The sequence below is a fragment of the Ambystoma mexicanum genome, chromosome 7p, assembly GCF_040938575.1.
Source record: "Ambystoma mexicanum isolate Mex_15411 chromosome 7p, UKY_AmexF1_1, whole genome shotgun sequence".
In the NCBI taxonomy this organism is placed as follows: domain Eukaryota; kingdom Metazoa; phylum Chordata; class Amphibia; order Caudata; family Ambystomatidae; genus Ambystoma; species Ambystoma mexicanum.
The window spans coordinates 112,518,674-112,533,209 of record NC_090939.1 but is presented as its reverse complement, the minus strand read 5'-3'; the positions used below and the strand labels follow the sequence as shown (position 1 = coordinate 112,533,209).

Here is a 14,536-nt window from a genome sequence, read left to right as displayed (position 1 = left end):
ATTCATAAATTCAAAGAGGACATTCAGTGTTTCTCATTTTAGCAGGGGGGGGGGTGGAGTCCACCCAATGAAAAAAGTCGGTGGACTGCGCACCCCCCATGTGTACCCTCCACTTGAGCCCTGGACAGCACCCTAAAAGTGATTTGTTTTAAAAAGTGTTCCAAGGTTCTGCAGCTTCATCCAGGGGTCTGGAGGTAAATGGTCAGCAACTCACTGTGAGAAACCAGCAGTAAGTCAAGAAAAGAGTAGCACCATTAAGTGACGGGCACTCCCGTCCCCTGCACACACCATATGTACTGAGCCAAGTCAGTCAACAAAGTTTGGAATATTCATAAATGGTTACAATCATTAGTCATGGCACGTGTAAATATTAGAACACAAATGTGTACGGTTATATATCTTTATAATAAAAATGAAATCAAAATAAAGAGCTCTACGCGTTCCGGCAGGTTCGGACTGGCCTATAGGGCAATAGGACCATGGTCGAACCAAAAACACAAAATGTTGGTGTGGGCCAGTTTTCTGGGTCAAAGTGGGCCACTTTTATGGCCAATTTGGGCCAGTTCGAGTCAATTCACTCTTCGGCTAGTAGATTTGACCAGTGTTTCTGAATAAATATTCTTTAAAATGCACAATTTGTATCACACTTCATCAAAAAAAACTCCCCCCTAGGGTACTATTCAAACATTGTCACAAAGGGAATGAATAGCCATTTGCAATTGTGTGCCACCTTTCCATTGGTTCCCTAGACAATTCAATGGCCCAGTCCGACCCTCCTTTTCGGGGGTTCTATCCCTTCATCATGAGCAGCAAATCTTTAAGAAAGAGAGCGAGAGAGAGAGACTTAATAGTTCATGAGTCGTGTAACGGCTACAAGGTAAGTGAAAAAGTAAATAGGCGAGTAATATTTAAGCAGTGGCCCCTGTACTGTGTAGGTAACACTATGTTAATGCAACTAAACAGTTTGATGATAACATTTATTTATTTGCATTTTTAAAGCGCTCACAAAGCACCGGGGCATCAATGCGCTGTTACAGAAACATGGTTCTCTTAGTTGCGTATTTATAAAGAGCTTAATACCTGGAGGTTTCTAAGCGCAGACCCGGGGATCGAACCTCTGTTGCTTCACGTCCTCTTGTTTCCAAGGCAAGCACGTTGCAGCTGAGCTATCCACCTAGTATAAGGATTGACAAACTCTGTAATCTTTCTTTTTCATACTAGGAATGCCAATATTATTCATTAATTTTCTGATCATGAACTTGGAAACTGAAAAGCATCTAGACCACGTCATGGTAAGGAATAAGGGCAGTTCTGTGTGCCAGGGCACTTTGTAGGGGGACAGAAGTCTGTACTGGACACGAATAATTGTACTCAACTGGTACCTCACTTTACCTCACTTTATTTTTGTCGCGCACCACTGACCCGGAGGCTTAAGGGCGCAAGACAGACAAAAACATCGAACATATGAAACATATTTTACTACAGAATCAGAGATACTAGTATTTGTGTACAGTACGGAGTACTGCCACTGCCACTATGCCGCTAATAGTTTTGACCAGTGTTGCTGAATAAATATTCTTTAAAATGTACAATTTGCATCACGTTTTATCAAAAAACTCCCCCTTGGGTACTATTCAAACAGCGTCACGAAAGGAATGAATTCTCATTTGCAACTGTGGCCCACTTTTTCGTTGGTGGCCGAGACAATTCTATGGGCCAGTCTGACCCTGCAAAAGGGCCATGTTTCAAGACTGCTAATTCAAATGTTTTTAATGTTTTTTGTTTTTTTAATGCAGTGTTCGCATCTTTTTCTATGTGCTGCAACGTAGTGATATGGCTCCGTTAGGAATGAATCTTTCCCTGCAAGGCCGCAGCGCTGCGTAGGTTGGCGAGCAAGGCCTACTTGGTGCCCTGGCAGCTCCCACTGGTTAAGTCCGAGCCACGCAGCTGGTGCGGATCTCCACATCTGAAATAAGGCAACAGAAACCGCTCAAGAACTCGGCAGATGTTCCGCAGTCCTTCTAAAGCCGATCTTGGACCGTGCATCATTCTTTCCATCCGCTCCGGGCCAGTTGCGCCATATTTTCTACCAGCAAGTGGAGAGTGTTTTCATTTTTTTGGGTTCTGGGTTTCGTACACATGGGGGACAGAGCCGCCTGTGTTCCCATGGCTTTCTTTTTCACACACCGAGGAAGCGAGCGCGTGTTGGGCCTGTTTACTTTTTGTGGAGCTGGGGAGCGCGAGCTGGCAATGGCCGACGCGGCCTGTGACTGGAAAAGGCGGGAAGGGGCGTGGAGCGCGCGCGCCCTCATGTTGTTTACTGACGAGTTTCTGCAAATGGCGTAATAAACCGAGGAATGCCACTGATGTCCATTCAAAAATCATTTGCAGTCCCCCAGTGTTTATATATGTAAATGCCCTCCAGCTCTCCTCAGCCCAGTTTTATACATTGTCTTTTCTTCAGCATTCGCAGAGAATAATTAACTGTTTTTTTCACTCTTATGCTCTTTTCGACTTATTTCCTCGGCACCCTTGCTCTCTCCCGTTGCCAAGCCTCTTGGGCAAGGGCAGAGTGCGTCCTGCATCGACTTCCTTATATGCACACAGAGACACATAAACTTGACTCGGAAAATGTACACCTGTGTGAGCAGTAGTCCAGAAGACACCCCAGACTGATATGGGATTTAACATAGCCGTAACTAATTATATTATGGCCTGTTCTCTCTGTAGTGGGGATGGGAGGGCATAAGAGACCCCAGCCATATTTGCCAAGGTCTAAAATGGGGTTCGCTGCATAGAATGACTCCACCACAGCACACAGTGATATGTGTAATCTACAACCTCACTCTCCTGGTCCAATTAACTACACATTTGCTGTTGCTTGACTTTAAAGCCTCCAATATGATATGTATTTGTTCAGCAATAACTGTGGGTGCCTGCAAAGAAGTGTCTGGATATTGGTGGGGTTTGAGGAATGGTTGCAAAACCCCGAGTCACAGAGAGATACACGGTCACTCCCACAACCGCAGTTCGGTTGCACGGTCTCGCGGTTACTGCGCGTTAACTGATCAGGCACGCAGACCGAACCATCTTTGTGCCACACATGGTATGCACGACTCATCCATTTTCACATGTGTGTCCTATAACTCGGGAAAGACTTTAATGTCATGCCTCCGGGTTGTGATGTTGTCACAATGGGAATGGAGTTGCGCGGTCTTTCCTGCAGCACTTCCACTGTGGACCCTGCATGTGCAGGGTCCAGGCAAGTAGCAGGAAAGCTGAATGGACCGAGATGCTGGTGCCGCTGTGTTCATCTCCAGGACTCATCCAGCCTCTCGATGCTGTGCCGAGGTATCCGAGGCTCTCTGACATCATTCACCTTAAAGTTGTAATAAGTTGGCCACCTAAATCTCCATTCACCCGCTCGTCCCTGGCTCCTCGACCCACAGCACAAACATCTTGAACACAATAACATGAATTGTGCTAGAAAAATACCTTTTCAACAAATCACTGACTTGAATATGACGGACTGACACAATATGTTAGGCGGAGGGGAGGGAGTCGAAAAAGTAAAACAACAATTTAAAAACGGTATGGAGAGAGTTGGAGGTAGATGGGGAATAGCTAAGCGAGGAGGTCTGGGGGACTCCCCATTAAGGAAAAGGTTTAAATAAAGCAAAATAGATCAAATGTTGTCAATTTAGAACTACGTTTTTGCGAAGGGCACAATACCATAGCTATAAAGAAAAAATAAATAAATGATGACCTGGATAACCCACCCTCTTTCTTTCCTGAGGTCTCATCTCCTCACAGTCCAAGTGGAGCGATACCCCTCAGAGCCTACCCGGCAGCATGCCCTTGCCCATGAGAGACATTATTGCTCTGCTAGTGACCTGTGCATGCACCCCAACTGCACTGCAGCCAGCACTACAACAGAACCACCGGATTGTGCTGGTCTCTTATGAAGAATCAAGCCACACCTGGGATATAACACTCCTTGCAGCCTTTCTGGAAGAGGCGAGGAGGGAGTAGATGAAGGCCAGTCCTCCTCCTCCTCCTCTTTCAGATATAAAGGAAAGGACCCACTACTGGAAGTCACCATTAATGTAGCTGCCTCAGAACGCTCCCTCCATAAGGGGCTGGTCAATTTCACACCTGTCCAGAAATCTAACTTTCCTTTTTTAAAACAAACATATTTATTTAAATTTTGGTGTGATCAGAACCGCAGAGAATGGAAGTCTTATTGAGTCGTGCAGTACAAACACCATGACAAAGAGTGGGCTTTTGTGATACTCTAGTGTTCGTATAACAGAACTTACATTTGAGAGGTAAGCCTTGGACCACAGTATTTGGATTCAGCTAGGAATTGGTAATTTCAAAACCTATGTCAAAAAGCAGTCAAGTATATTGTAGGAAGGATACACCCCCATGCTCCCATATGGAGCCACCAGAGAGGGGGAACCCAAGATCCTACTGATGCGCCGAGAGAACTCACAACATGGTGAAAGTGTGCAATGTTTGCGGCCTGTGTGTTTGGCATGCTGTGGCCTGCTGATATGTTATGTACGACTTTCAAACTCAATGATTTCTTTCCAGTGCAATAAAGTCCCCCAGGTTAACTGACCACTAAGTCTGTACCGACTTTTGATGTCCAGTCTTCGTTGCGGGTTATGTGAGTGGGAGCCAGTAAGTGTGTGATCAGTTGAGACCCCCTGCCCCTCTCTGAGGGTGTATGCATCATACTCAGTTGTGTCAAGTTGAAGCACCACAAGGGACTGAGAAGTGTCGCAGGATATCCTTCATCCTGGCCCAACACCTCCTTCCAGTGTGTCTGAGCTTTGGGGCAGTCCACTACATGAGTATAAGGGTACCTTCAATTACGCAGTTCCTCAAGCACGTAAGGGAATCGCCAGGCTAAGGTTTGCCTATGCGAGAGTAAAGTACCACGCGTAGGTTGGAGGAGGAAAACGTAGAGAAAAGAAGGGAGAGGCGAAACATCTGGGGAGAGAAAGGTGGAGAAGTGGCCAGGAGGAAGGAACGTGAGTTGGGGAGTAGACGCAGGAAACAAGAAAAGAAGACAGGAAAAATAGAAACATTGCTAGCCAGAACAAAAGGCAAGATAACACAATATACATTGCCTAGGAGAACTGGGTGGGTGAACAAGTGCAAGGGAGAACTTTGAGTTGATTAGACAAATGCCAGCTCCAGGGGTCGTCGCCAAGGTCTAGTAAGAGGCCCATTGGCACAAGTGAGTTTTGAGTTGGTGAGTAGGGAAGTATGGAACGCGACACCTGAAGACCCTCCTGGCATACCTCACCTGTTGGAGTTGCTGTGAAACTTGCTTCAACACGAATGCCTGCAGTAGCTGAGTGGCACTGCCCTACCCATACCCTACAAGGGGAAGACTAGCTGTACTAGGGCATTAGAGAAACTTTGTACTTTACACAGTAAGTGACACCAGGGAGAGACACAAAGAGACAATTGAAACGAACTTTTAGAAACAAAAAGACTTTTATTTGCCATTCTGACCCCTTTTGTGTTGTTCGGCATTGTATGCAATCCCTAATAAACCTTTCTTGACTAAATCGCCATGACTTGCGTCCCCCGTGGAAACCACTTGGCTTCATGACAGGCCCCAAGTCCGTGTCCTGTCAAGTGGTATATCTCTGGTTAGGAAGCCCCCCATCTATGTTTTAAAGTTTGCAGCCGTATGAGATGCTGATTTGAATGTAAGAGAACATCTAATTTTCCAGAAGGTTGAATTTAACTTTCCGTTTCCTCGGTTCAAGCCCTAAAACCCCTTCCCAACATGCCAGGAGCGAAGGCCAAGTTGACCAGCATTGTAGTGAAGTGGCCAGGTGAGGGTGTGTTGCCCAATTTAGTAGCCCGGCAATCTCAGTAAGCCAACATTGTGCTTACAGAGCTTGGTAGCATCCCTAAACTCAATATAATTTGTTTTGGGAGAATAGAAGCTCCTTTGGATTTACAGCTTTGGGAAGCAGTATGGGTCACCCACTTTTTTTTTTGTCTCAGCTCCCAGACATCCGGTTGATTACTGGGGCTTTTAGTGCCACCTGGTGATAAGTTTCCTTAATGGTGTGTGCCAGCCTTCTGTTTTTGCTGCCCGGCAGAGCCTTACGCCACACTCAAGGCTATTATTGTATTAATGTAAACTAAATATTTTATGAAATGACATTAGATATGCATTATTGACAGCAAAATCCCCTTTCGGCAACATATCAACAAAAAGGCTCAAACCTCTTGGGATCAACTAGCACACTTATGGAAGATAAAACCCTTCCTTCCCCTTTAAGATTTCAGACCCAAGCTCCAGGAGCTGGTCATCTCACTCCATGCTGGAGGGAGATCCCTCCTCATCAGCATCCTGGCTACACAACTGGCCCCCTTTGGGGCTGACCAGCATGCTGCGGCAGGAATCGCAATGGAAACTAAGAAATGTGACCGCATCTCCCCCATCCTAGGAGAATGACACTGCTCCCCCATCCCATCCAGGATATTCTTTAAAAATGCTCACAGCATATATAATGCAACTATTGCCCGAATACCAGCATACCTAGCCACAAAAGTCACTGGCTTGGGTCAGGCATGCTGCCTTATGAGCCAGCTCATTGTGAGGCTTGAGACTAAACTGGCATGCAAAGGAATAACCATGAAACAAGCCTCCTGTTGCAATGCCCCAGGCTACTTGAACACCATCCTGGTTGCAATCAGGACCTCTCCAACGCTCCTGCACTTCAGTAAGGAACTCAAGACGCTGTTCTCCAAGGAATAGCTAGGGCCCACTTACGACCTGCTTGCACTAGGTAATTACCACCCTTGTAGCATGGGATAGCCATTCCCCCGCTAACATCCCCTTACACTAACCTAATATTACATGTACACCGCTCTGTTACTTTCTATCTAGGATTGAGGCATATAAATCCCAAAACGAATATCAATGCAAATATGTATGTGGTATGCGGTGGGAAGGGCCTGGAAATAATTCATTCAGTAGGCTTTGACCTTGCACCACCTGCTTACTGTGGGGCAAATATGTATGTGGTATGCGGTGGGAAGGGCCTGGAAATAATTCATTCAGTAGGCTTTGACCTTGCACCACCTGCTTACTGTGGGGCAAATATGTATGTGGTATGCGGTGGGAAGGGCCTGGAAATAATTCATTCAGTAGGCTTTGACCTTGCACCACCTGCTTACTGTGGGGCAAATATGTATGTGGTATGCGGTGGGAAGGGCCTGGAAATAATTCATTCAGTAGGCTTTGACCTTGCACCACCTGCTTACTGTGGGGCAAATATGTATGTGGTATGCGGTGGGAAGGGCCTGGAAATAATTCATTCAGTAGGCTTTGACCTTGCACCACCTGCTTACTGTGGGGCAAATATGTATGTGGTATGCGGTGGGAAGGGCCTGGAAATAATTCATTCAGTAGGCTTTGACCTTGCACCACCTGCTTACTGTGGGGCAAATATGTATGTGGTATGCGGTGGGAAGGGCTGGAAATAATTCATTCAGTAGGCTTTGACCTTGCACCACCTGCTTACTGTGGGGCAAATATGTATGTGGTATGCGGTGGGAAGGGCTGGAAATAATTCATTCAGTAGGCTTTGACCTTGCACCACCTGCTTACTGTGGGGCAAATATGTATGTGGTATGCGGTGGGAAGGGCCTGGAAATAATTCATTCAGTAGGCTTTGACCTTGCACCACCTGCTTACTGTGGGGCAAATATGTATGTGGTATGCGGTGGGAAGGGCCTGGAAATAATTCATTCAGTAGGCTTTGACCTTGCACCACCTGCTTACTGTGGGGCAAATATGTATGTGGTATGCGGTGGGAAGGGCCTGGAAATAATTCATTCAGTAGGCTTTGACCTTGCACCACCTGCTTACTGTGGGGCAAATATGTATGTGGTATGCGGTGGGAAGGGCCTGGAAATAATTCATTCAGTAGGCTTTGACCTTGCACCACCTGCTTACTGTGGGGCAAATATGTATGTGGTATGCGGTGGGAAGGGCCTGGAAATAATTCATTCAGTAGGCTTTGACCTTGCACCACCTGCTTACTGTGGGGCAAATATGTATGTGGTATGCGGTGGGAAGGGCCTGGAAATAATTCATTCAGTAGGCTTTGACCTTGCACCACCTGCTTACTGTGGGGCAAATATGTATGTGGTATGCGGTGGGAAGGGCCTGGAAATAATTCATTCAGTAGGCTTTGACCTTGCACCACCTGCTTACTGTGGGGCAAATATGTATGTGGTATGCGGTGGGAAGGGCCTGGAAATAATTCATTCAGTAGGCTTTGACCTTGCACCACCTGCTTACTGTGGGGCAAATATGTATGTGGTATGCGGTGGGAAGGGCCTGGAAATAATTCATTCAGTAGGCTTTGACCTTGCACCACCTGCTTACTGTGGGGCAAATATGTATGTGGTATGCGGTGGGAAGGGCCTGGAAATAATTCATTCAGTAGGCTTTGACCTTGCACCACCTGCTTACTGTGGGGCAAATATGTATGTGGTATGCGGTGGGAAGGGCCTGGAAATAATTCATTCAGTAGGCTTTGACCTTGCACCACCTGCTTACTGTGGGGCAAATATGTATGTGGTATGCGGTGGGAAGGGCCTGGAAATAATTCATTCAGTAGGCTTTGACCTTGCACCACCTGCTTACTGTGGGGCAAATATGTATGTGGTATGCGGTGGGAAGGGCCTGGAAATAATTCATTCAGTAGGCTTTGACCTTGCACCACCTGCTTACTGTGGGGCAAATATGTATGTGGTATGCGGTGGGAAGGGCCTGGAAATAATTCATTCAGTAGGCTTTGACCTTGCACCACCTGCTTACTGTGGGGCAAATATGTATGTGGTATGCGGTGGGAAGGGCCTGGAAATAATTCATTCAGTAGGCTTTGACCTTGCACCACCTGCTTACTGTGGGGCAAATATGTATGTGGTATGCGGTGGGAAGGGCCTGGAAATAATTCATTCAGTAGGCTTTGACCTTGCACCACCTGCTTACTGTGGGGCAAATATTTATGGGGCAACAGATAATAAAGGGAGTTCACCCCCCAATGTAACGTGCCACATCAATACACCTGTTTATATAATTCAATCTAGCCCGGTCTATGAACCATATCGTACCACATAGATCCTTCACTATTTAGCAATAAGAAAGCCCAGAACCAGGCCAGTGTGCCGAAAGAATATATATTGATTAATATGTAGAATGAATGATTGCACAAAATCACACGACACACCACCTTCTGCGTGCCACCAAAACAAAGCTTCAGTATAAATAAATAGTACACAATTCGTTTTTTTGTGTTAACTAAAAATCACAGGACCTACAACACAATCACATATACCGTTTTCATTTAAGGCCAAATAAACACTTCAACTACTTTTGGTCACTCCCAAAAATCCCATAATGTCAAGAATTATACAGTACCATGAAATACGACAAGATCATACGGTTGGCAGTATACTTTACTTGAAGTTTGATTTAAATAACCTTTCTATTGGTAGAGAAATTTCAGACACGCAGCGCTCCTTATTGTGATCGCCCTGCCCACTTGGAAATGCTAACAGTGTTGGAGCACAAGCTTTTAAGAACCAAACACTTTTCATATAGATGGAACCCTTTTTCCTTCACCACTATGCAATGAAGAATCTCGCTTTTACCAGGAGTCACTTTCTCACTCTCTCTAGCTGGGGAGTTGCTTTTAAATCAGGGACTTCACTCTATTTAAATTGCCAAGACACTTTTCAGCCCCAGCACAACCACAGATACTCAGTTTACTATTGAAACACCTCTGCTTTACGGCAGGGTCTGGCAAATGGGGAGCAGTAGGGAATTTTGTTTCTTTATGCACCCCTCCTATTTAGTTTTTTTTGGAGTTGACCACAATAAGGTTAGGGATACCAACTAAATATAAATGACAATGGGCTGTATCAGAAGTTGGGCGGTATCTTGGCAATGTATCTGCCGGGATACCGTCCAACGCAATTACTCCCACAGCGGAGTGCTGTGGGAGTGTTTTAGTGAGGCACTTGGATACAGACAGCAGTGGCACAGTCTGTCTACTACTTTCACTACTTTGGAGGCGAACCCTAATCTACAAAAACTCCTTCTAGCGCAGAGTGTTTGCGGATTGCTGTGGGAGTGTTTCAGTGTCTCAGAGGGGTAGAGTCCCCCTAAATGTTTCTATGCACTCCCTGATTAAGGGTACAACATCTAAATTTTGCACAGGTGCTGTGTTGCGGTCATCTTCACTTCATCTTATCTTGTCTGGCAGTTTCCACCTGTTCATCCAGTGCTGATAAAATTGCGGGCCTTTGAGTGCAGAAAGCCTACGGTTGCCATTGTTGTTGACATTAGTACATTTGATTTGATTGACTTAGTGCGGAATAAGGCTATACGGCTGAGACAGCACATCACTTCAAAGTATCTACCTGTCTTCTAAATGCCGCTGCATGTGTGTCGAAATAGAAAGTATATTGTGCCTCCTATTGTAATAAATATATTAATATTGGGCTACGCCAAGCTGCTCGAAAGTCGCTTGCGAAAGAAATCTGTGTTGTAAGGTCCTAACCTTAAATCCATGTAAGCTGCCATTTTAGGTCAAACCGCCATTTTAGGATTCGTTGTGTAAAAGTCACCCTGTGAGCTAAAATGGTGGACGATGTCATTCCAGACTACAACATGGCCGTCTTGACCTCTGTACATAGCTAATGTGTAATTTGCCTGCAGGCCACTTGTTGAGGTCGTGAACTGAGACCTTGTCCTTCATTGACCTATGTGTAGAAGGATTACTCGTGCAATGAAACTAATCCACGAGCATATGTTGAGACAATGTATTCAAATACTGAACGAAGAACATCTGTTTAACTACATTGTATTAATGTTTAAGAAGGCCTGCATGGAAAACTTTAGAATACACAGTTATTGCATACGCTTGTTGATACATGTATTAAAGGCAAACCAGTTATATGCGGTTATTTGAGACTTTGCACATACCCTAGATCGGTGATGTATTAAAAGGAATATTAACCCGAAGTGGGGCTGGACATCGCGCCCACTAAATGTATAAAAGGCGAATGCATTCTAATGTACAGGGTCTCTCACTGAACACACTGAACCACGCTGGAGTTCGTTGTGTTGTACTGGGGGCCGATAGCTATCTGATTTTGCTCTGTTTTGTAACTGGATTCAGTATAAAATAAAGTACTTTGGATGTTCCTTTGTAACCCGTGTTCGGTGTATTTCCTTTTGGGGTATTCAGCCTCGATATTCTTTTTCTGTTTTCACATGTGCACACTCTGAAAACATTAATATTAACGCTTCTTGCTCGTGCACACTTTATTGTTCTCACCTCATCAGCGTGAGTGCTACAGCGAGTGTGCTTGCTGTGATCCGTATGGGAATGGTGGGGATGGTATCCTTTTACCCACCCGCAGAATACCCTTGTTTGCATTTATAAAGTGGTGAATGGTCTAAGGCTTAATTTTCGATGGAAGGCTGTAATTGGGAGAACGTTTTAATAATCGCCAGAACAATTTGGGATCTGTATTACTGCTTCCCCATGTTATTGGATCCTAGAAGATCTATGCTCTCTGCAGACTTGAAAGTGAGTTTGGCTGGACTCCACCACAAACCTCTCCTGAACTGTCTTCTGTGCCTTGCACTTCTGCCTTCCTTGCCTTAACTAACGTCATCTTCTCTCACTGCACTTGCGACTCCTAGGTGACATCTGAGTACCACTTGCATTGCCTTTGTGCCTATGTTTTAATATCGAATTTAGGTGGGTTTAGTTTTCCATCTGTGAACCACCTGTATTGCTTTGTTTAGTTTTACATCTGAGTACCACTTGCACTGCCTGTATTTAGCTTTTACATCTGTGACTCACTTGCACTGCCTATGTTTAGTTTGTACACCTGTGACTATCTTGCACTGCCTGTGTTTAGTGTGTACACATGTGACTCACTTTTACTGCATGTGTTTAGTTTGTACACATGTGACTATCTTGCACTGCCTGTGTTTAGTTTATAAACCTGTGACTCACTTGCACTGCCTGTGTTTAATTATTACATCTGTGACTATCTTGCACTGCCTGTGTCTAGTTTATACATCTGTGACTCACTTGCACTGCCTGTGTCTAGTCTATACATCTGTGACTCACTTGCACTGCATGTGTTTAGTTGTTACATCTGTGACTCGCTTGCACTGCCTGTGTTTAGTTGTTTACATCTGTGACTCACTTGCACTGCCTGTGTTTAGTTTTTTTACATCTGTGAATCAGTTGCATTGCTTTTGTGCTTAGGTGGGTTTAGTGTTTACATCTTTGTGCCACTTATCTGATGTAATTCTATTCCTTTCTGGTTTCATTTATTCCTTTGTGACTTCTAGTCGGCCCCCTAGTGAGTTTAGCTAGTACTGTGTTGTGCAGTCACTCTTCCTTGTTTCCTTCTCTAGCCTCTGCCACCCTATGGCTCTCTACATTTCTCCTATATTCTCTAACTGCTACACTATCACCTATCCCCCCTTGTCTCACAGGGTCTGGTAGGAAAACGCTCAAAAAAGACATCTTGAGTTCAAACCCTGGGCTTCCCTTCACAGACACCTAAGTCAGCACTTCCTCTAGAGAGGTTTTCACTGATATCCTCTTCTGTCCCCTGTCCAGATCTATGGCCCCGCATCTCATTTCCACTCTCTCTCCTTCGACATCCTCTACCATTAACGGGGCACCAAGTGGGAAGTCCTCTCGGCCAGCTTCTCATCCTCATGTTGCTTCGTTAATGTCTATCACACAGACACTATCCTGGTTCATGGTTCACAACCCAACCCGCTTCTCTTTGACCTGATCCTGCCTTCTCTCATTGACTTCCTTCCTTCTCCTGCATCTCCCCTTCTACTCTCTATCCCCCTCCTCTGACTAGTGTACCACGCCCCTGTACACAACCTCAGAAAACCTTCAAAGGCACAGACCTCCTCCACCTGGCAACTATTAACGCCCATTCAGCCAACAAACAATCCACTGACATCTGCCTCCTTCTTGAAGACATTGACTTCGACATTCTTGCTCTTACCAAGATCTAGTTCAATGCCAGCTCAGTCACTGCTTTTGACTCCCTCCTCCCTGACGGCTTCAAGATCATCTCCAAGCCTCAACTCACCGGACTGGCAGGGGGGGCTTGCCTTAATCTTCCCTGAGTGGGTTCCTGCTTCCAACTTACCCACCCAGCTCTACTCTTCCTTTGAAAGCCTGGTTTTCAAGTTGGTCATCTCTCCCATCCCCATCCTGACCATTGCTACTGTTTTCCGGCATCCAGGCACCACCACCCTGTTCCTCTCTGAATGGGCTGATTTCTGCTCTTCCTTATTTTCAGCAACTTCCAACCAACTCCTGGGTGATTTCAACATCCAACTGGACTCCCCAGGCTCTGCATCCATTCTCTTCACTGACCTCTGCACCTCGATTTCCCTCTCCATTCTCCCTTCTGTGCCAACCCACTCAGCTGGTCACACTCTGGACGCCCTCATGCATGCTAACCTCTCTCTCTCACCCCCACTAGTCGCCCCTCTATCCTGGTCAGACCATTCTCTCCTCTCCTCCCACCTGGGTCCCTTTGGCCCTCTGACCGCCCCCCCCCCCAGAATCCCCACTAACCTTGTTTGCTAACATCCGCCCAATGAAACGAGTATCAGCGGCAGCCTTCGCTTCCACCTTCATCCTCCCTCATCCCTCCACCTCTGACTCTACCTCTGACTCTTGTCTTCAGCAATCTCCACCTTTCCATCACCAATACTGTTGACATTCTTGCCCCAGTCATGAGGATCCGCCTGAAACCTGCTTCTAAGCGCAACGCCTGATATGACTCCGAACTTGCACCCTTGAAACGAAAGTGCAGGGCAGCAGAACCGAAGTGGCAAACCTCAGGCTCACCTTCTGACAAACTGGCCTGCCGCCTGCTTCAAAGGGTTCTATGTTCTTTCATCGTCATTCATTTTTACGACTGCCTTTTTAAAAGAGTACAACATTACGAAAAAGGTAATCAAAATGTTTTTTATTTTGGGGGGTTCTCCCCCTCCAACCCTCCCTGCCCAACCTATTTTTAACTGTTCCCGACCCCCCAACCCCTTATCTTCCCTTTCCCACCCCCCAAAAAATGTCAATAACCTCAGGTGTGGGTGATGGTCAGTAATTGCCTGACCATTGTATTGGGACATGTCAGGTATACGGCTCAGGTGTTAGTTTGTTTTCCCTCATCACGGGCTGTCCGTGTGAAAGTGTTTGTGTTGTAAAGGAGGGCGGGGGTAGAGTTCCTATATATCCTACATGATAGGATGGGGTAAAGGTGTTACAGGGAAGGGGATACCGCATCTCTCCATCCGCTGTCCCACTCCTTGAAGATCCCTCACCCAGATGATCCTCCCGCACTGATCCACCCCAAGGAACTGGATCCAAAAGTGATAGCTGTCGCCTGGCCACCTGGATGACAGATCCCCGGGGACTAG

General features: G+C 45.9%; 1 protein-coding gene across 2 annotated transcripts in view; it reads left to right on the top strand.

Annotated features, from left to right (window-relative positions):
• ZBTB20 (zinc finger and BTB domain containing 20) overlaps window positions 1–14,536 on the top strand; it is a 3,989,371-nt gene that overhangs the window by 2,253,863 nt on the left and 1,720,972 nt on the right. The gene's annotated exons all lie outside the window — the stretch shown is intronic.